Source organism: Ochotona princeps, chromosome 13, assembly GCF_030435755.1.
Source record: "Ochotona princeps isolate mOchPri1 chromosome 13, mOchPri1.hap1, whole genome shotgun sequence".
NCBI lineage: Eukaryota > Metazoa > Chordata > Mammalia > Lagomorpha > Ochotonidae > Ochotona > Ochotona princeps.
Window position 1 is genome coordinate 21,909,198 of NC_080844.1, and position 22,113 is coordinate 21,931,310.

At 37.9% G+C, this 22,113-nt stretch overlaps 1 pseudogene; it reads left to right on the top strand.

Annotated features, from left to right (window-relative positions):
• The first annotated feature begins 9,919 nt into the window (after positions 1-9,919).
• Positions 9,920-10,499, top strand: LOC101526961 (histone chaperone ASF1A-like; annotated as a pseudogene).
• Positions 10,500-22,113: the final 11,614 nt, after the last annotated feature.

The following is a 22,113-nucleotide window of genomic DNA, read 5'->3' on the forward strand; positions in this document are numbered from 1 at the left end:
TGTTTTAAACTTTTTCTATAATGACAAATTTAATTGTGAAAAGAATTTACATCTATCATATTATTGTTTCTCACTAAGTAAACACTAGAAAATTTTTGCATGCTATATAGCTATTCTGGGTAACACAAATGAGTAACAGAGCTAATTAAACTAAAGTGTAACTGAGATGAAAAATCTAATTTGCAAGGTTAGCAAGAAATTTAAAACCACTACACACCTGGGCCTGGCGGCATGGCCTAGCGGCTAAAGTCCTCGCCTTGAACGCGCCAGGATCCCATATGAGCACCTGTTCTAATTTCTGCAGCTCCACTTCCCATCCAGCTCCCTGCTTGTGGCCTGGGAAAGCAGTAGAGGACAGCCCAACACCTTGGGACTCCGCATCCGCGTGGGAGACCAAGAGGAAGTTCCTGGCTCCTGGCTTTAGATCGGTATAGCACCGGCCGTTGCACTCACTTGGGGAGTGAAAAATCGGACGGAACATCTTTCTCTTTGTCTCGCCTCCTCTCTGTATATCTGACTTTCCAATTAAAAAAACCTACACACCTAACATAATTATATACAGTTACACAGAACACTGATTTTTCTATATTGAAATCCATGTCTCATTGAGCCAGACAAAAGTCTGAATTATAGATGCTGCGGACTGGGGCTGGCAGAGTGGCACAGGAGGTTAAGCCACCACTTATAATGCTGACATGCCAAATCTGAGCACCCAGCTTGAGACCCAGCAGCTTCACTGCCTCTACAGCATGCGGGAAGGCAACAGAAGATGGTCCACAGCAGAGACCAGGATACGGTTCCTGGCTTCAAACCGCCCCAGACCTTGCCATTGTAGATAGTTGGCAAATACTCTAGCGGGTGGACTTTCTCTCTCTCTCGCCCTCCCTCCCTCATTCTTTCTCCTCCCCAACTTTCGTCCTCCTTGTCTCTCTTCCTTACATCCCCCTTATCTCTCTCTGTTCCTCTGCCTTCAAATAAATATACACATAAATTGTTTAAGGAAAAACCACTGGAGATTATATCATATAAAATGGAAATATCTTTCAATTCCAGTAGAGCACAATGATTCTGCAATTAAACTGTATTTGTATGACCTATTTGCTTTGATGAGCATTATCAATGCTATTGTTTTTATACTTGGTGAACATTATGTGGGTAAAATATACATATTTGACACTCATACCCACAACAGTGCCCCGTTTTGTGATTCACACTACGTCCATAAGACAAAAGGAGGACAATGTGGAATAATATGGAGGAAATTAGAGCATGTTACAGCTAGCAGGGGAGGCATCTATCTCAGTTTGAAATGGGAAAGGGAGGATTCAGGAAATGTGTCTAAGTACCATGGACTGAGTGGTCCATCATTATCTAAGCCAGGAGAGAGGGGAACAGGGCTGTAAGCAGAGAAAAATCAGCAGGAGATAAAAGGAGAAAGGCAAATTCAGCGCATTTTGTGTAGCACCAGGGAGTTGGAATTACAGCATCCAATAATGGACAGGAGAGTGTAGAAGGAAACGATGCAAAAAACACACACAGATGCCAAGAACTTAATTTTATAAGGCAAAATAATGTGTGTGTCAGACTTTAACCATGACATCATCACAATGCATCATTTCTACTCAACCGATACTTTCCTAAGGAACTATTTAGCAATATCATAAAATTCAGTGCACTAAAGGAGTTAAGTGAGAGAACCATGAAAATAGGAGCAAACATGTAAAAATCCAGACTTCAGTGTTAATTCCTATTTATTTTTAATAATTTTTATCTCCTATTTTCCCATGAGTTAAGCATTCTGTACTTCCTTGTGATATAGGAGGGCAGCAGCCTTTTGAAATTTTGGTGAAGTACAATAAAGCAGAGATTTACAGGGATTATATTTATAAAGTCCAAAAACACACTCTTTCACCTTAAACACCAGCATCATCTAAATCAGATCTCAAAATATAGCATAGTCATGTAATGCCCCAAGTCATTCCAGGATTACAGTGAACTCAGAACAGACTTGAAATGATCTTTGGAAGAGACAAGCATGCAGACAGTGCTGCTAATCAATTCCCTTTTTCCTGAGGAAGGAAACTGCATTCTTCACTGGATGACAAACATTTGTTTCTCTGTATGGTTAAGGTATTTAGGAAATTGCAAAATGTGAGGGTTTGGTTATTGAAGGTTTTTCCCTTCAGCTCAGTAATGCAAGAAAAGCAAGGTCAAGAAACTAAGTCACAACTTGATCTCAGTATCACTTGTTATATTATTTATTACGCATTATAGTTCTTATAATGTGGCATATTACTTATTATGTTACATCATCTTTACTATTAATGTTTTGTTACATTATAATATCTTGATATGTATTTTATATCACTTATTCATATATAAATGCATCTGTTGTTTGATTTGCACATAAAAGACATAGGACTGTTAGTTAAACAGGAATCCAGTGGGAACAAAGCAGCAAATTAAACTTTTGTAAAAGCAGAAGTTTACATTGAATTTGGTTGGGGAGTAAAATGCATCAGTGCAATTAGACATATAACGTTGTATTCAGAACAGGCCAAGGATTAAGGATAATCAATTTTTGTGGGTAAGGATATTAAGGTGAAAATATAAATACAGAAGAAAAAGTTCCTAGAGAGATGTTCAGCTCACTTCAGGAGAGTTAAAGAGATGACTTCTAGGATTTAATGGTCAATGTTATCTCATAAGCTTGTGCTAAAAAACAAAAAACAAAACAAAAAAAACAAAACCCTGAGAAGGTGTGTTTTAGCAAGAAATGACAGATCCCAGGGACCAGAGGCTTCCGAGAACCAGAGTCAGCATAGTACAGTCTAATGCACTGATCAGAGAAAGCTTCAGCTTAGATGGAGAAATGTAAGCAGGATAAGCCCAATCAAGCTACAGTAGACCGCTACGTCTTCATCCGTTCAGGCTTCTTTGAATTGAGTTGACAAATTAATCAAAAGAGAATCTATTCTCCATGAGAACAAAGGACTTAAACGAGAAAGAAGATTGAATTTGATATAACAGGCATTGCTATATTTTAAATTTCACTAAAGTATTTTTTTTTAGATTTATTTTATTTTTATTGGAAAGTCAGAGACAGAGAGGAAGATCTTCCATCTGATGATTCACTCCCCAAGTGAGCGCAATGGCTGATGCTGAGCCAATCTGAAGCCAGGCGCCCAGATCCTCTTCTGGGTCTTCCATGTGGGTGCAGGGTCCCAAGGCTTTGGGCTTTCTTTGACTGCTTTCCCAGGCCACAAGCAGGGAGCTGGATGGGAAGTGGAGCTGCTGGGCTTAGAACCGGCGCCCATATGGGATCCCGGCATATTCAAGGCGAGGACTTTAGCTGCTAGGCCATGCCGCCGGGCCCGAAATTTCCATTTTGGAATTCCACATGAAATGCTTTAAGCCCCATCTCCCTTACCTGTACATTTTATGTTTTACTCTAATAGTATATATTTATAGGTTCTTTCTTTTTTTATTTTTAATTCATTAATTACATTGTATTATGTGACACAGTTTCATAGGTACTTGGGTTCTCCCCACCCCTCCCCAAACCCTCCTACCATGGTGGATTCCTCCACCTTGTTGCATAACCACAGTTCAAGTTCAGTTGAGATTCCCCCACTGCAAGCGTATACCAAACATAGAGTCCAGCATCTTATTTCTTAATGCTAAGGGAAATGAGCCAATCCCAAAAGGTTAAATACCACATGTTTGCCTTAATTTAAGATGATATGATGTTATGTATAACATGTTATGTTATGTACGTTATATGTTGTGTATAAACTAAAATTGAAATGTCAATGAGGTGGTCACAGAAGGTGGTTAAGAACCCGCATTTACTTTTAACATATTGGTTACTCATTACTATGTCAATTAATTCCATAATGATGTAAATTTTTGCTGATGGTATGTTGGAGCGTTTAATTGATCGGGATGATACTCTGCTGGCTCTGTCTTCAGACCAGAAAGGGTATACCTAAGAAGCCGTTGAACTTGACTGGACAATAAGATGCTGGACTCTATGTTTGGTATATGCTTGCAATGGGGGAATCACTAAAGTATTTTTACAGTTTCAAAGGAACTCTTAATTCATTTCTGAATTCTTTTTTTAAAGAACAAAGTCTATTCCTGTAGCTATTAGTAAAAACATGTTTCAAAAAGGTATGCAGAATTAACTTATGACTGCTTATGAAGCACTATACTATTGTGATGATACAGGGAAAATCAGTTGGGGTGGGAATTTGGAGAGGGGGTAGAGAAGTCCCAGCTGTGGAACTGTACCATAACATTTAAAACTTAAAATAGTATTAATAATAATCATAATAAATACATTAAGAAGGTATGCAGAAGCAATCAGATATGCTTTGTTTTAGAGTTGGCATATAATTAAAGCAGAAAATTACTTGATGACACACCAGAGTAATGAGTCAGATCACTAGGTCCTCATGAAAACAAAACAATACAACATTTAAATGAAGAAATAAAGAAATGACACAGAATTTTGCTTATTTAACTCACAAGAGATTCTATGAGTTCCTGTAAGATGAAACTGAAGTCATTTTATCTCCTAATGAATTGCAGTGGCATTCAGAGTGACACTATTTATTATGCATTCATCTACTGATTCATTCAATACATATTTATGAACATCTACTAAGTGGCAGAAACCTTGTTAGCTACTAGGTCTAAAGAATAGTAATAGAAACTGTACTTTAAGATACAGAAGTCATCAAGCAATGGCAAGAGTATGGTAAATATTTTAGAAGGAAAAGAACAATGTTTTCAGGGTTACCTGGAGGTTGTGATGTAAAAAGCCAGAGATGAGGCGCAGCAGTTACAAAGATGGGGTGAGGACTGAAATATTCATAGGAGAAGTTAGCAAATTCGAAGAAACAACTGTACATTCAGCAAGAAAATTTTGTTCTAAGTAGTAAAAATCAAAAGGACAGTATAACTTTAACACAGAATCAGGAGATGGAAAAAAAATCATGACCAATGGAGATGCAGTTGTAGGCTGTGAAGATTTATGCAAGATCCCTCTACTGGCCGCCTGGAAATTAGAACATTTTAGCAGTAACACCTACCCGAGATGCCCACCTGAAGTACCAGAGTGGTGATAATCTGTAAATGAACACATTTATTAAAAAAAATGTTTAGGAATCAGGTGTTACAGGCTTCACTTGGCAAATGAATGAGAATCTTATGGTTTATTTAAGAACTGTCTCATTGGGGTGTGGGGGAAAAAACAATCAGTAGGAGCTGGTAACCAAGGTAAAATGAACGAGTAAAATTTAACTGAAAAACTTACCAGACTGGCTGGGAAGGAAGGACAGAGGTACAAACCTAAGTTTGCTAGGGCAGATGGCTGCGGATGCCAAGTCAGATGCCGCTCTGGAGACCTTTGTGCTCTAGGCGCTTGTTCATCTTTATGAATCTGAATGAGTAGGAAATCTATGTGCAGTTCATGCTTCAGAAGATAAAATCTAAGTGACCCTAGAGACAGTCAGCAGAACAAATCTCATCTTTGTCAGAGACGTAATACAAGAGACAGCACAGCTGCAATGACTATACCTATCCATTTTTGTTCCCTTACAAACATCAAGTAATAATCACTAAATTATATTCTGAATGAGATTAAAAAATATTTCTGATGATTTCACAGTAGTGTGACATAGACAGTGGAGTGACAGTTACATCTCACTTGGGAGGGAATGTATCTTGTTCCTCACAGGGTAAAATAATAATCATCTTTGTGACAAAACTGTCTTGTATGTGAACAAGGATAATCAAGCCATCAATAGAAAACTCTTCATTTCATTTATTTATGGCTCTTTTCATTCTGGTGATTATTAAATTTCAAGGTTAATTAACCCAAATCAGAAAACACAGAATATCCTGGGAATAATATGCCTTTGCGGATTGCCTCTGGCCAATTATCTGTTACAAATGGTATTTTTTGAGTGTATGTACTCTTTATTCTTGTGTTTGACTTTTAACTACATGAGAGAACAATCAGGAAATCTAACAGGGAAACTTTAGAACATAGTAAAGATAAAAGTGTACAGTTTAAAATTTATCTCTCAAGGAATTAATTGGATCAAAAAATTCCAAAATTTAATACCCCAGGTTAAATCTAAAACAGAAAGAAATTTTTGGAAATGAATACATTAATGAATATAAAATGAAATATGATTAATATAACTAGCTGGAAAAATTAAAAGGGATTTAAAAATGAAATATTATGTATGTTCTCATACAATAAAGTTGTAGGCTTTAAAAATTTACCAGTGGTTAGATAAATTTTTCCGATTCTGTGGCTAATATATAATTGACATCATCTGTTAATCTATTATATTTTACATATGAGTGCTGCAATAAGCATAGGAGTGAACTTACATTCCCACCAACACTGTTCAAGGGTTTCTTTATCTCTAGACCCTTTTTTGTAATAGCCATTCTTACTGAAGTGAAGTTATATCATACTCTTGGTTGACATTTCCCTCATTAGGGATGTTTAGCATTTTTTAATGTATCTGTTTATCTTGTATTTGTATGTCTCCCTTTGAGAAAAGTGTTTAAACATGTTTAGTTTTATATTGCATTATTTGGTCTTTTGCTGTCAAATTATTTCAGATTCTTATTTATTTTGGATATGAAACCATTTTCAAGTGCATGAACATATTTTCTCCCCTTACCCCAAAACCAAAAATAATTACTGGAAATAAAAAGAAACATTTAAATGAAAAAAAAAAAACAGTTAATCAGATGAAGCACTCCTTCAGTTAAACACTGTATTCAAAGCCTTTCCAAAATGTATGAGCAATATTCAATCACATATTTGAGTACTCAATGCATTTACAAATTACAAGGAACTATACAATATTTAACTTCCAAATCACTTTTTCCTCATCCCCAATTCCACTGTACAAGTGAATACAGGCTCTGAATGACATATGGTGTGGCAAATGGCTGAATCTTTAACAATGTACCTTTTATCTTTTTGATTCCAGTTTCACTTGGCACAATCAGATTCATGTTTGTCTATGTTGTAAGCACATATTGGACTTAATTTCCTTCAATAGTGAAATAACATGACATTTTATGTGTCTGCCACATCTGCTTACCCATAGCTCCGCGGAGAAGCAATTGATCTTTTTCAATTTTTTTTCCTGGTGACCAAGCTTAAAATTTTGATTTTCTTATCCTCAAACTCATTGATTGCTCAAAACTGCTATTGTAAACCTGTGATCAATATTTTACTTTTATTTAGCCTGTCAGCATTTTGGCCAAATTTATGTGTATTTTTCAATACTAGAACTTTCGTTTCTTTCAGTGATTTCCCCTTCTCTTTCTCATTTTCATTTTGTTCCATATTTATATTTCCACATTTCTTCACTCGTATTTTTCTTTAGTTCTTCGGATATATTTAAGAGTTAGTAACACTTTGACAGTTGAATTCGCTGAATTTCCTCAGGCAAGACTTCTGTCAATGACTTTTTCCTCTGGATGTACCACACTTTGTTTCTTTGAATACCTTTGCCATATACATGTGTGTTTGTATATACACAAGCAAGCATACATGGGTGTATGTGTAAAGTTGTACATTTTAATATGATAATAGTGCACATTCAATTGTTTCAGTTACTAGTTTTTTCAATTTTTGTTTCAATTCCTGAAGTTTATACTCTACACTGCTGGTTTGTTTTCTAAAATTTGTTTTTCAGTGGTTGTAATCATGTCATCAGTGAAGCAGTTATCTATTAATTTTGCTAGTGTTTAACCACTTGAGAAGGGTTTGTTTGAACGCCATCTCACACACACACACACACACACACACACACATAAATCATTAGCAAAACAACAATACACAGGTGAAACATTTTCTGGGGTATTTGCATGTTGCCTCTGTGCTGGGACATCCCATCACATAGTCCTACCTTCACTTACCATACAGATTAAGTCAAATGAAAAGTTTTATTTGCAAGGTCTTTTTAAGCATGTATCTTGTTTTAGGTAGACATGTATACCTACATTTTAACATGTACAGAAATTGTTTTTGAGGGTTCTGCTTTATAAAAAGATAAAATCTCCCTTAACTTCTCATGTTTTAGAAAATATTTTATATACCAGGATTTATTTTTTTCCCCCACTCAGGTAAGAGACGACAGAGGCAGGGAGACACAGATCTTAGGTCTTCTGACTCACTTCCCAAAAGTCTGCAATAGCCATGGCTGGGACAGTCCAAATTCAAGAGGCACTAATTTCATCCACGTCTCTTGGACAAGAGGCAGGGATTTAAGAATTTCAGCCATCAGCAGCTGCTTTGCAAAGTGATCATTACCAGGAATCTGGAATCTGAAGCAACGCCAGAACTCAACCTGAGCCCCCAAACATCGAATGCAGACATTCTGGGCAGCAGCTAACCTGCTGGGAAACGTGCTAGCCTCAAAATGGTTTTAAAATATGTCCTCACTGTTCTTGCCTCTTATTCATGCACTTTATTGAAGAACAACTTTAAAACTTGACAGGCATTGTACCCATATACTTTTTTTTCCCATATCTCATGATATCCTGTAATACTTTTGTATCCTTATAAACTTATACTCAGTTATCTGTGTAATGGAGTACCATATTATTGAAGTTCTGGTCCAGGTGTTGGATCTGTATCAACAGTCTAATGTTTGCAAATTGACTCATATCCTGTGGGCTCCTGACACATACAGCACATACCTGAACTGTTCATTTTAGTAAGACATCCATGCAGTTTCTCTGGACTTTGTTTTCTCCAATTGAATCACAGTAACTGGAAAGCAGAGCTCCTGAAACCATTTATCAACGTTGCTAAGATTTAATCAAGAGTGGAAAAAAATGGAGATATGGGTAAAAGTTGATGAATCAGTACTCAGTTACAGTTAGACAAAAAGGAATTCTGGTGTTTTATGGAACTGGAAGGTAACTACAGGTAACAAGAATACAGCATATGCTTTTTAAAACTGGAAGAAATTATTTTGAGTGTTTTCACAATGAAAAAATGATAAATGCTGGAGGAGTATTTATATGTTGACACTGATTTTAACATTACACTCTGTATGCACATAGTTAGACTTCACACAGTACCCCACAAATACATACAATTTTATGTATCAAATTGAACAGTGAGATTCTAATGAGCAATTAACAATGTTGGCATGCTGCCATAATCCACGGCTTCCCCAAGCCAGAAGCAGGGCCCTAGATAGGAAGTGGAGCAGCCGGACATGAATTGGTGCCCATTGGGACACTGGTACTTGCAGGCAGATTAACCAATTGAGTCATCCCCAGAATAGGGACATGTTTAAAAATGGGAGTATCTGATAAAGAACCAAACACTGTATGCACTAAAATATTGAAAAATTGTCTTCTACCTAATGACAGATCCTCTTTCCCTCTATAGTTATTGATTTACGTGCAAAAGAGGAAAGTTCACCTATTTCATATTGGTGTATCTTACCAGTACCAGTAATAATATGGGAAACTCCCCCATATTATTACCCTTAACAGTTGGAATTGTTTTCAATAATAAGTATATCAACCTTGAACATACTGACTAATAAACACTTGAAAATATTAGGGTTTTGGCAGCCGAGGCCCTCGCTGAAAGGGGAGGAGGGTCAGAACTTGGGAGCAGCCATTCGTGGGCAACACTGCTAGTTACCAGAGCAGAATGGGCTGTAGTTTAGTGAAACAGGAAAGCTGTGAGGCACTGTGGAGTGCTCCCGTATAACCAAAAAGAGAAAGAAGAAAAGTTTCTCAAGTCGGTGCTACACGAGTTCGGGATGGCGCCAGGGCGGGGTCTGCGCTCTGGCTGCTGGGACTTTACCGTGCTGCAACCAGCCCCCTTCCCCACTGTATGTGTGTTTTCCAAAATATGGCAAAGGTTCAGGTGAACAAGGTAGTGGTGCTGGATAGCCCTTCTCCTTTCTACGACCCGTTCCAGTTCGAGATCACCTTCAAGTGCATCGAGGGCCTGTCTGAAGACTTGGAGTGGAACATTATCTACGTGGGCTCTGCAGAAAGTGAAGAATATGACCAAGTTTTAGACTGTTTTAGTGGGCCCTGTTCCTGCAGGAGGGCATGTTTGTATTTCAGGCAGATGCTGATGCAGTAGGCGTAACAGTTGTGCTAATTACTTGCACCCATCGAGGCCACGAACTTATTAGAGTAGGCTACTATGTAAATAACGAATATACTGAGACAGAAATAACGGAAAATCCGCCAGTAAAACCAGACTTTTCTAAGCTTCAAAGGAACATTTTGGCATCTAATCACAGGGTCACAAGACTCCACATTAATTGGGAAGACAACACAGTAACTGAAAGATGCAGAGCGCAGTAATCCAAACCTACTGTCACTTCTTTCAACAGATGTGTTACCTTGCCTCAAAGGGACGGTCAATGTCAGAAAACTCACTGAATGTCATGTTAGAAACCCACATGGACTGCATGTGACCACTTGCCATCCCTTTAGTACACATTAAGCTATTAAAAATAAACAGAACTATTTTCCTGAAATTCTGTAAGTACATAGTCAAGACAAAATGTGAAATTGGTTTAAAAACATCCTATAGAAAGTTTATAAGAAAACCAGTATTTGAGCGAATTCTGGAATATAGATACAACTATTTTTAAGTAAAAAAAAAAACTAGGGTTTTAATACTTCATTTCATTTAGTTAGAAAAATCATTTCTTTCTTTTTTTTTAGATTTATTTATTTTTATTGGAAAGTCCCATATACAGAGAGGAGGAGAGACAGAGAGGAAGATCTTCCACCCGATGGTTCACTCGCCAAGCAGCTGCAATGGCTGAAGCTGAGCCAATCCAGGAGCCAGGAGCCAGGAGCCTCTTCCGGGTCTCCCACGCGGGTGCAGGGTCCCAAGGCTTTGGGCCGTCCTCAACTGCCTTTCCCAGGCCACAAGCAGGGAGCTGGATGGGAAGTGGGGCTGCCGGGATTAGAACCGGCACCCATATGGGATCCCAGCACATTCAAGGTCAGGACTTTAACCACTATACTATGTTATCGTGCTGGGCCCAGAAAAACCATTTCTCAATCATTTTGAAGATACTCTAAATAAATTGTGTGAGGGCTTCTTTACACAGACTTCTGTTCTCCCTAAGAGTACGTTATGTTTTTGAATATCTAAGTATATCATATCATGCATTTGCACATTATTTTTAAGTTTGATTTACATCATTACGTCAAATTGTTCTGATCTTAAATGTGTTAATACTTGAACTTCTAAAAATAATTAGCTATTAAGGTCACAATATATACACAGGGGCTGCAAATTTGATAGAAATTAGAATTAAGGATCATGATATGTATGTGAGTGACATCAAGTATTTAATAAACACCCTAATAAAAACATAAAAAAAGAATTAAGGATAATTTGGAACACGTGTTTAGTGCAGCGCTGATTTTACCTGCAATGACGGCATCCCATATTGGGTGCTCTGCTTCTATTTCCAGATCCTTCAGTACCTCTTGCGTAGCGGTGGAGTTGACACCACAAATGGTTGTGCTCCAGCCACCCACATGCAGATATGAGCTGAATGTCTGATTACAGGCCTCTACCTGACTCAGTGTTCTTGTGCAGGCATTTGGAGTGTGAGCCAGCAAAGGGAAATGAACTGTCTGTCTCTCTCTCGGCTTCTTTGTTTTCCAAACAAATAAAAGCTAACAGAATGATTGTTTTATTACGGAGCAAAAGGCTTTTGAAAGTCATTCATAGTTTTCTTTCATTGCTGCATTTTCATTAACTTTTTGATGTTCTCTTGCAAATATGCATTGTCTGTTATTTCATTAAAGGATTAAGATATTGTATTCATGTCATAGTAAAACATATTACCACAAGTAAAAACTGATTATATTATGCATATTTATGGGAGGCAGGAGGGTAACTCACACTCTACATCATTAAGTGAAATTAATTTGTTTGGATTTATTTTGGGTAAAATATAAAATGTAAAATTTAATTCATAAAGTATCCAGTATTTAAATAAAAAAGGAAAGGTATACAGGCAATTATTGGACATGAGAAAGATATACTGAAATATGTATATATCTCATTAACTTATGAAAATATATTTATTTTTATTTGAAATACAGCTATTTACAGAATGCACAGGACAGACATAGAGGTCTTGCATCCACTGGTTCACTCCCCACATGCCTACAATGACCAGAACTGAGCCATTCCAAAGTGAGGAGCCAAGAGCTCTTTCCTGGCCTCCTACATGGGTGCAAGGGCCCAGGGCCTAAGGCCATCCTCCACTACCTTCTCATTCTACAAGCAGGGAACTGGGTGCAGAGTGCATCAGCCGGGACACAAAACAGCACACATACGGGTTGCCAGTATCTGTGTACATAGGATATGCCTGACATCACACTGGCTCCATATGCTTTAAAAAACAGAGAGCACACATCTGGACCAGCAATTAACATGTCAGGACTCCTAGGGCCTGTATTCCTAAAAATGAAAACTTTGGGTAGCTGCAGGTGCTGGCTCAATCAACTGGGTCCCTGCCACTAGAGTAGGACAGCTGAAAGGAGTTCTTGGCTCCCAGCTTGACTTGATCCAGCTCCAATCCAGTGGACATTGTGAGACATGAATTAAGTAGATGAGAGCGTGTTTCTTACTCTCCTTGGTTCCCTTCCTGAATTCCACACTCCTTTCCTCAGATAATTAAATCAACTATTTAAAAAAGTGTGGTTTGGGGCCTGGCGCAGTGGCCTAGTGGCTAAAGTCCTCGCTTGGAACGCACAGGGATCCCACATGGGCCCCGGTTCTAATCCTGGCAGCTCCACTTCCCATCCAGCTCCTTGCCTGTGGCCTGGGAAAGCAGTCGAGGATGGCCCAATGCTTTGGGACCCTGTCACCCTCATGGAAAACCTGGAGGAAGTTCCTGGCTCCTGGCTTTAGATCGCTGCAGCATTGGCCATTGTGTTCACTTGGGGAGTGAATCATCGGACGGAAGATCTTCTCTTTGTCTCTCCTCCTCTCTGTATATCTGACTTTCTAATAAAAATAAATATATCTTTTTAAAAAGTGGGGTTTGTAAATTAAAAGATGGCATATGTCATAGCAGTAATGTTCATTTTAGCCCCTAACATTTATACATTCACAGCATTTAATAATCAACATTTATAGAAATAAAACAACTATTATGGAGTAATATAAAAAAAATCACTAAAACATTGCATAAATTCACCATGATCTGAATTTTTCGAATTGATTTTTTCTGACTGAACCAACATCTTTTTTAACTAGATATAGTCAAAGTCACTAAAATATCCATATTACTTCAATGTAACATCATCTCACGGTGTATCTTGCTAAAATACTTTGAAAAGTGATGTGTCTAAAAAATAAATAAAAACATTAAGGGAGATGGCATGGTGGTATATTGTACTAAGCCTGTGCCTGTGGATCTGCCATTCCTTATGGGTGCTGGTTTGCTTCCCTGTTGATTCCCTTCTTATCTAGCTCTTTGCTAATGGCCTGGGAAAGCAGCAAAGGATGGCCCAAGTGCTTAGGCCCTGCACTCACGTGGAAACTCTGAAGAAGCTCTGCTCTCAGCTTCAGATCTGTCCAGCCTCCGTGTTATAGGATCTGAGGAGGTGGCAAGGCGAGGATGTAGCTACTGAGCCATCATACCAGGCTCCCAAATACATAAATCTTTAATAAAATAAAATGCAAAAATGACTGCATTTGTGAATGAACTCTGATTCTCATATTCAATGATCTTTGAATTCATGGTATCATTCTCAATGCTACAACTTCATCCCAGAGGATAGTATTTAGCAATAGATAGAAACTCCATAGGCAGGATTTAAAGAAATATATGAAACCTCAGTTCAATAAAGAATTCTCTGGATTTTATTGTTGTTCAGCACACTGTTAAATGTATAACCTTGATTGTGCAAAAGCTCCAAACACAGTCAATGCCGGCTCAACTAAAACAAGAATTTTATTTTTCTTGCTTGTTTAGAATTGAGTTGTTCTCTGCTTAAGGGGGATTTTGCCATCCTATCAATAACCTAGACCTCCTCAAATGTATACTCTGCCATCCTTAGAGTATGGCACTCTTGTTCCAGCTCACAAGAGCACTCTGCCTCTAAAAGCCAGGAAACTTGTAATTCCAACTGAAGATGTCCAAAAGATAGAGGGAAAAGTCAGGAGGAGAAAATTCCTTATTTTTATTTAACTTGAAAGTCCAACCAGTGGCTCTTTATTACATCTCATTAAATAGCACTGTGTCTCATGACCTCTTCTAGATCCATGCTGATGAGAGATGCCTAATTTCTTCTCCAAGGTAAATGAAAGAATGTTGGTTATTTAACTGACAATGTCTGCCATTTCTTACATATGAGGCTACTAAAGGGAGGTATATCTTCGACCACTAAATAAACTCTGTCAATCCTGCTGCCTAGATAAATGATCTCACAATTCCATCAGTTATTGTATCTGCATTAGAGATGTCCCTAAATTCCAGGAAAGATCATCAAGATCATGCCACTTCTCCAGAACATATAAAGCACAACCGTAAAAGGTGAGCAAGGCACACACAGTGAAGCCTGACAACTGGAAATGGATAGCACGAGAAGCACAGATGATTGGCTCTAGGACAACTGTCAAATTTTGACATTCAGGAATGATAACAGTCTTGCTGCCAGAAGAGCCACATGATCTGTCCGACTGCACAAATCCCATCACACGTCATGTTCCAATGACCACAGCTGAGTTTATATGTTGAATGTAATACAATTTCTAAAGGAAGTACAGTTTCACAGACCACTTGTGATTGCACTGAGTTCAGTGCATTTCAGAAAACCTGAATTTTTTTTATTCCTTTATGCACCTTTCTTGACCCTAAATAAATGGATTTCCCTTGAGGATATTCAAAATGCCAGAATGTAATTGGAGTGACATCATCTTTTATTTTAGTTTGGCTGCAATGCCCAATTTGAGCAGAGAAATATGTCAGAAGCATAAGAGAAAGGCCTGAGTTCACAATCTTTTCTCCTGCTGAAAAGTTTCATTACTGCCGCTTATAACTTCTCTTTTCTTATACAGAGACAAAATTTTTGACTCATGAAAGTTTGTAAGCATTAAGAATCACACTCAATTTTTATTGTATTCCACAGGTTGAGTGTTTAACAACAAATTGGCTTTCATTTGCTTCTTGGCTGGAAAATTGACGGTTCCTCATAATATGCTATTTTTCCAAGAACACATGCAACACGTGTATGATAAGAAAGCAATTCTGGGGCCCGGCGTGATAGTGTAGTGGTTAAAGTCCTCACTTTGCATGCCTGGGATCCCATATAGGCACCAGTTCTAGTCCTGGAAGTCCCGCTTCCCATCCAGCTCCCTGCTTGTGGCCTGGGAAAGCACTCGAGTACGGACCAAAGCTTTGGGACCCTGCACCCACGTGGGAGACCTGGAGGAAGTCCTGGCTCCTGACTTTGGATTGGCTCAGCTTCAGCCATTGCGGCCACTTGGGGAGTGAACCATCGGACGGAAGATCTTCCTCTCTGTCTCTCCTCCTCTCTGTATATTTAACTTTGCAATAAAAATAAAATAAATCTTTTTTTTAAAAAAAGAAGAAAGCAAGCAATTCTGACTGACTTCCTTTTTTCTAAGATCGAAGCTCAATCATGTACTCAGTGGATGAACAATCAGTACGCAGAAACTTATCTGAAGTGTTAAAAGATTTTACAAGTATATCAAAAAGCTTACCAGAAACTGAGATTCTCCCATTTATTTTTGAATGATGGAGAACGATGAGCTGTGGCAATGTGTGCACACATGAGCCAGGCCTGATACACACAATGTGATAACCAGCTTGTAAGCCAAGCAGTTGAATTGGCAAGAAAGTTAGAGAGAAAGTCAGATGAAACAATAAAATGCAAATGTGGATATTAACATTTGGAATTAATTTCAGGCTTGAAATTTCTTTGAGGAGTAAAATATTAAGGAAAATACATTAGTATTATCATCTCCAGATATACATTAGCATACATATTTTGAAATTATTTATTGTAATTAAACCTCAATATTTTCAATTCCCATAAAATATACTTAAGAGTTATAGTAGGGTTGGCCCAGCACAGTAGCCTAGTGGCTAAAGCCCTCACTTGCACGTGCTAGAATCCCATTTAGGCGCTGCTTTGTGTCCCGGCAGCTTCGCTTCCCATCCAGCTCCCTGCTTGTGGCCTGGGAAAGCAATTGAGGACGGCCCAAAACATTGGGATCCTACACCCAAATGGAAGACCGAGAAGAGGCTCCTGGCTCCTGGCTTTGGATTGGCACAGCACTGGCCATTGTGCTCACTTGGGGAGTGACTCATCAAAGAGAAGATTTTCCTCTCTGTCTCTCCTCTCTGTATATTGGACTTTCCAATAAAAATAAATAAAATATTTTTAAAAAACTTTTAAGTGATAGTAGCGGCTGACGCAAAAAGTCAATTGGCTAATCTTTCCACTCATAAGTGCTGGGATCCCCTATGGGTGCCGGTTCATCATGCCCCAGATGCTCCACTTCCCATCCAGCTCTCTGCTTGTGGCCTAGAAAGTTTTGGAGGATGGTGCATAGGCTTGGGACCCTGCACCCACATGGGAGACCCAGAAGAAGCTCCTGGATCATGCTTTTGGATAGGCTCAGTTCCAGCCACTGTAGCCCCCTGGGAAGTGAATCAATGGATGAAAGATCTTTCTGTCTGTCTCTCCTCCTTTTTGTATATCTGATTTTTCAGGCAAAATTAATAGCTCTTAAAAAAAAGTTACTCTAGGTCAGCACTGTGGTGTAATGAATTAAGCCACACCCTGCAATGCCCTCAAATGTTCTCATCCATAATGGGCATCAGTCCAAGTTCTACTTGCTCCACTTACAATCTAGTTCACTGCTAAAGCACTGGGAACAACAGCAGAAAATGGCCCAAGTTATGAGGAGCAGACATTCTAAGAGGTGACTTTCTATTTTGCTGAAAGCACACTACTTTGAACTGCACATTCTTACAATCTTGGAAAAAAATTCCCTGGTAGGTTGATGTTTGTAGGAGAACACAGGTGAATAGATATTGAGGTATTCACAGGGAATTCCTTCGTCTGCTTGTTACCATACCTGTGATTCGGCATCTTATCATACTCAGTATCCTCTATTTTATAACATATCCCATACCATCTGAAATTAAATTCTGAGAATTTCACATGTTATAAATATAACAGAAAGTAATATAACGCATGAAATTAACCTTAATAATCCTAAGGAGAAATAAAAGAAAATTAACTATCATAAATGATATTCATTTAGATATGTTTACTTAGAGGACAATGAGTTGGTCAATGATTTCTCTATACATAGAATTGTACTTGAAGGAAAATTTGCAGTTTTATTAGTACTTACACCCCATGGGATGCTGAATATGATAAATAATTGGTGGTATGATTTTCTGAAAATGAATAGAGTGGGGATGTGAGCATTTGATATAGCACTTCAGACACTGCTTGAGACAGCTCCATCCATATCAGAGTGCATGGTTCAAGTCCCCACACCTCTGCTTCTGACCCAGCTTCCTACTCATGAGCACCAGGTGGCAAAAGGTAACGGCTCAAGTATCTGGGCCCTTGCTACTCACATGTGAGTCCTAGATTGATTTCTAGACTCCTAAAATCAGTCTGGCCCAACTCTGACTGCTGTGAGCATCTGGGGACTAAATCACTGGTATAAGATCCTCTGTCTTCCAGTTTTTAAATAAAATAAAAACAAATTTTTCAAAAAATAAATAAAATAAAAAAAACAGCTTTTTTTAAAAAAGCTCAGACGGGGCTCTTCCCTGGCCCAGCCCGCCCTGACTATTACAGGTATTTGGCCCGTTGACTTGCCAGTGGAACGTCTCTCGCTCATTCTCTCTCTCTGCCCTTATCCTTCCCACACCGTGCTTTTCAAATAAATAAATAAAACTTTAAACAAACTTTAAGGAAGATTAGAACAAGACAAACTTTGATTTCTCTTGTTTTATGCTGAAGTCACCTTCTTGGAGAACACAAAGTATATGTTAAAAACATGTAAATTAAAAAGTCAATTTCTAGATTTACATAAATACTTTTACATGGATATCTTGGGGGAATTTGAAATGTGCTCAACTATTGGATATATTTGTTGGATAGCAATGTTAGACACTTTGTAAAATGTCTGACATGGTTGACACCCATTCTCTAAAAACTGGCGATGGTCTGCAATCTCTGTATGAGCCAAAACATTCTAGGAAATAGCTCATAAATAGTTCAACACTTTCCATGTCTTTTTAAAAAAATAGACTTATTTATTAGTTTCATTAGAAAGGCAAATGGAAGACACAAAGGTCTTCTATAACCTGGTTCACTCCCCAAGTGGCCACAATGACTGCACCTGAGCTGATCTGAAGGCACGAATCAGAAGCTTCTTCTGGGTCTCCCACACAGGTGCAGGATCCCAAGACTTGGAACCATCCTCCATCACTTTCCTAGGCCACAAACAGGAAACTGGGCAGAAGTTGAGCAGCCGGTACACAAACTGGTGCCCAAGTAGATCCTGATGCTTGTGAAGAGAGCAATGCCTCACTTTAACTCACGTCTTAACCACTAGGCAAGAGCCTGCCCTTGCAGGAAAAGCTTTAATCATTTATGTGTTGGATATGTACTCAGCCACTTTATGGTGATCAGTTTCCCTTTAGAAGATTTTCAGCCTGACAGCAAGTTCTTGAGCACACACACACCACATAACAAAAAAGTTTTTAGCATTCAACCATGACCCAAAACTAACAAAAATTTCCAGCCTTAAAACACTAGAGGAAGAGAAGAAATTCCAAGCAAATAACACAGAAGAAAAATTAACTTGAATCCTTCATCCTGTTTGTAAGTACAGCATCCAGTTTGAAAACAGTTTGGCTCTACAGACCTAATTAGCAAGATGCTACCCTATGCCCTATACAAAAACAAACACACAATGGATCAAGCTAAACCTAAGACCTGAAACCATGAAGTTATTAATGGAAAACACTTAACACATTGGTATAAACAGTACATTATCAAATAAGACTCCAAAAACACAAGCAATAAAGGTGAAAAATAGACATAGGATTACATCCTGCTATGATGTTCCAGCACAGCAAGATTCACTTAACAAATGAAGAGGCAAACAACAGAGTAAAGAAAGCATTTGTAGACTATATGTCTGATAAAAAAGATAAACATCCAGAATATAAAAGGAGCTCAAAAATCCCAACAAGAAAAATTCAGAAAACCCAGCTAATAAGTGGAGAGAGGACAAGAGCATTCTTCAAAAGATGAAAGAAATGTTGAAGGCATAGGAAAAGATGCCCAGGATCACTAGCCATCAAGGAAATGCAAATAAGTAACACAATGAGGTTTCATCTCCAGTAAGAAAAACTATCCTCCAAAAATCACAACATACCAAATTCTGCTAAGGAAGTGAATAAAAAGTACCCTGATGCACTGTTCTAAGAATCTAAAGTTGCATAATCATTATGTAAGAGAGTATGGAGATTCCTCGGGAAAGCAAATATAGACCTACCACAGGTCCTAGCCATCCCTATCTTAGGAATATGTCAAAAGGAAATTAAATCAGCATATGAGAGAGTTACCTATACCACCATGTTTTCAGCATCTCAATTTATAACAGCTTATGAGATCAACCTAGATATTCCTGAATCAGTGACTGGAAAAAGAAAACATGATATTTCACTTGATGTTAGGGCTAAAAAGGCCAAGAGCTTGCTTTCCAAAGTGCAGACTGGCAGGTGGATAGTGAATTGTACACATGGAGCAAACTGGATCTAAGCAGCGAGGAAACCTAGATGCTGGTTCCAGAGTACTTTGCCTTGAAGAGGGTCTTCCAGCATGTGGGCAAAGCCTTCAATCTGGGCAAGGGCTTCAAGTGAACCCCTCTTGCTGTCACCTGGCTGCCTGCACCTGCCCTTAAGGGAGTCGGGTGTCATTAAAGGAAACTGAACATTAAAAAAAAGAAAGAAAATACAGTATTTACATACAGATATGACAGCATACTTCTGTGAAATAAAAAATAGAATCTTGTCTTGTGTAACAAATTGGAAGAAACTAAAGACCATTACAGTTACTGAAATAAGCCAGTCCCCAAAGACAAACATATTTTCTCTGATTTGTGGTAGCTAATATATACAATTACTCAATGTTATGGCTTAATTACTTAATGTATGTGAATGAAACTGACACCTTGGGATTTGCTTAATGCTTATATTATCTATATTTGGTGGAACAGTGGTGTGTGAACATTTTCCTTGTAAAGCCCTTTGTTTAGTGGAATTATAAGGCTGAAGATATACATTAAATTAAAACTATGTCATCCTAAAACTTCAAAAGAGAAAGGAGGGGGAAAAATGATAGGGATGGAAGTAACATTGCATTCTTATAATTTTCTTCATGTATTACATGAAATCTGTTGCCTTAACATTAATTTAAAAAACAATACAGCTCTGAAGCAGCGAGGAAACAAAACAAATGAATGGGCATTTTATTATTGGGATAAAATTGTTTGGGGAGCCTAAATAAACAAATTTTTATTACTTAAGAATGCTTAGGGGCCCTGCACTGTAGACTAGTGGCTAGAGTCCTTGCCTTGCATGCGCTGGGATCCCATACAGGTACCATTCATGTCCAGGTGGCTCCATTTTCCTTCCAGTTTCCTACTTGTGGACTAGGAACACAGTAGGGGATGGCCCAAAGCCTTGGGACCCTGCACCCACATGGGAGACCCAAAAGAAACTCCAGGCTCCTGGCTTCAGTTCGACTCAGATATTTGTTTCTCCTTCTCTTTGTAAATCTGACTTTCCAATAAAAATAAATAAATCTTTTTTAAAAAAGGATTAGAAAAGTCAATGAAGGACAATTTAAATTTCAACCAAGATAGACGTAAAGGTCAACCACACAGAGTGGTTTATAACTGGTAATGGAAAAGAAAATTAATTTCTATTAATTTCTGGTGAGTCTTCTTGTTCAACAAACACATTACAGTATACTGACATTTTATGTTCCCAATATCACAGTCATCACTTTGTTCATGAGAACACTAAGGTTCAATGCAGTTAAGCAATTTTATACAGCCTTATGGTTTGTGGAGTGAGTTAAATTTAAAGAACAAGCTACAGAGTACATCATTCATCATGACAAAAAAAAGTGTTCAGGTCTCAAAACTTATATAACATGGCAAAATTCCAACTTTAACTGGTCAATTCACTACTGTGTCATAGTTTTTTTTTTTTAGTAAGTATTCAAATATACACATGGATGCCATTACTCTGTTGAGGGCAGTGCACTTCCTTATAGTTTGACTCTTCTTAGTTAAAAATTTGAACCTTGAAAATTAAAGACTCGATCTAAAGAACTGTTATGTGGTTTAAGGTACCACTGCAAGATCTATCTCAAATTTTTCTGTATGCACTGAATTTCATGTTTCATTGAAGCCTGAGACCAGTTGAGATTCTACATAAAGAAAAGCAGCATGGTAATTGAAACTTCCTAAATAGTAAATTATCTATGTTGGGAGGATAAAGTTCTATTAACGCTTATCTTTAATACATACTATGTATCATTTAAGTATTACTGTATGATTTGAGTTGAAAAACATGGTAAAATTTAGATAATTATTTCATCTAATTAAAAACCCAATAATTATGTCTTTAGAATTTTGAACATTTCTTGTTTTTATTGCTTTTATTGCATTGTGTTTTATCATTTTCACATTCATTTTTAACTCAGATACTTTTATATATTCTTGTCAAAGTGTGAGATCTATTCACACAATGTCATATTGCTGGTGCTCTTACTAGTATGTTCTCAAATTGATTATTTTTATGCAAAAAGCTCATTTACTGACATTAATCATCAAATAATCCACACAAGCCAATGGAGAAGCCAGCATTCTTTCAGAAAAAAGCTGGGAATGAGAAGCTATGATTTTTTGTTTGTTTGGTTGTCTGTAACAGTCACAGTCAATAATCACGGGTTGAGTGGTGTGATACTACTGTT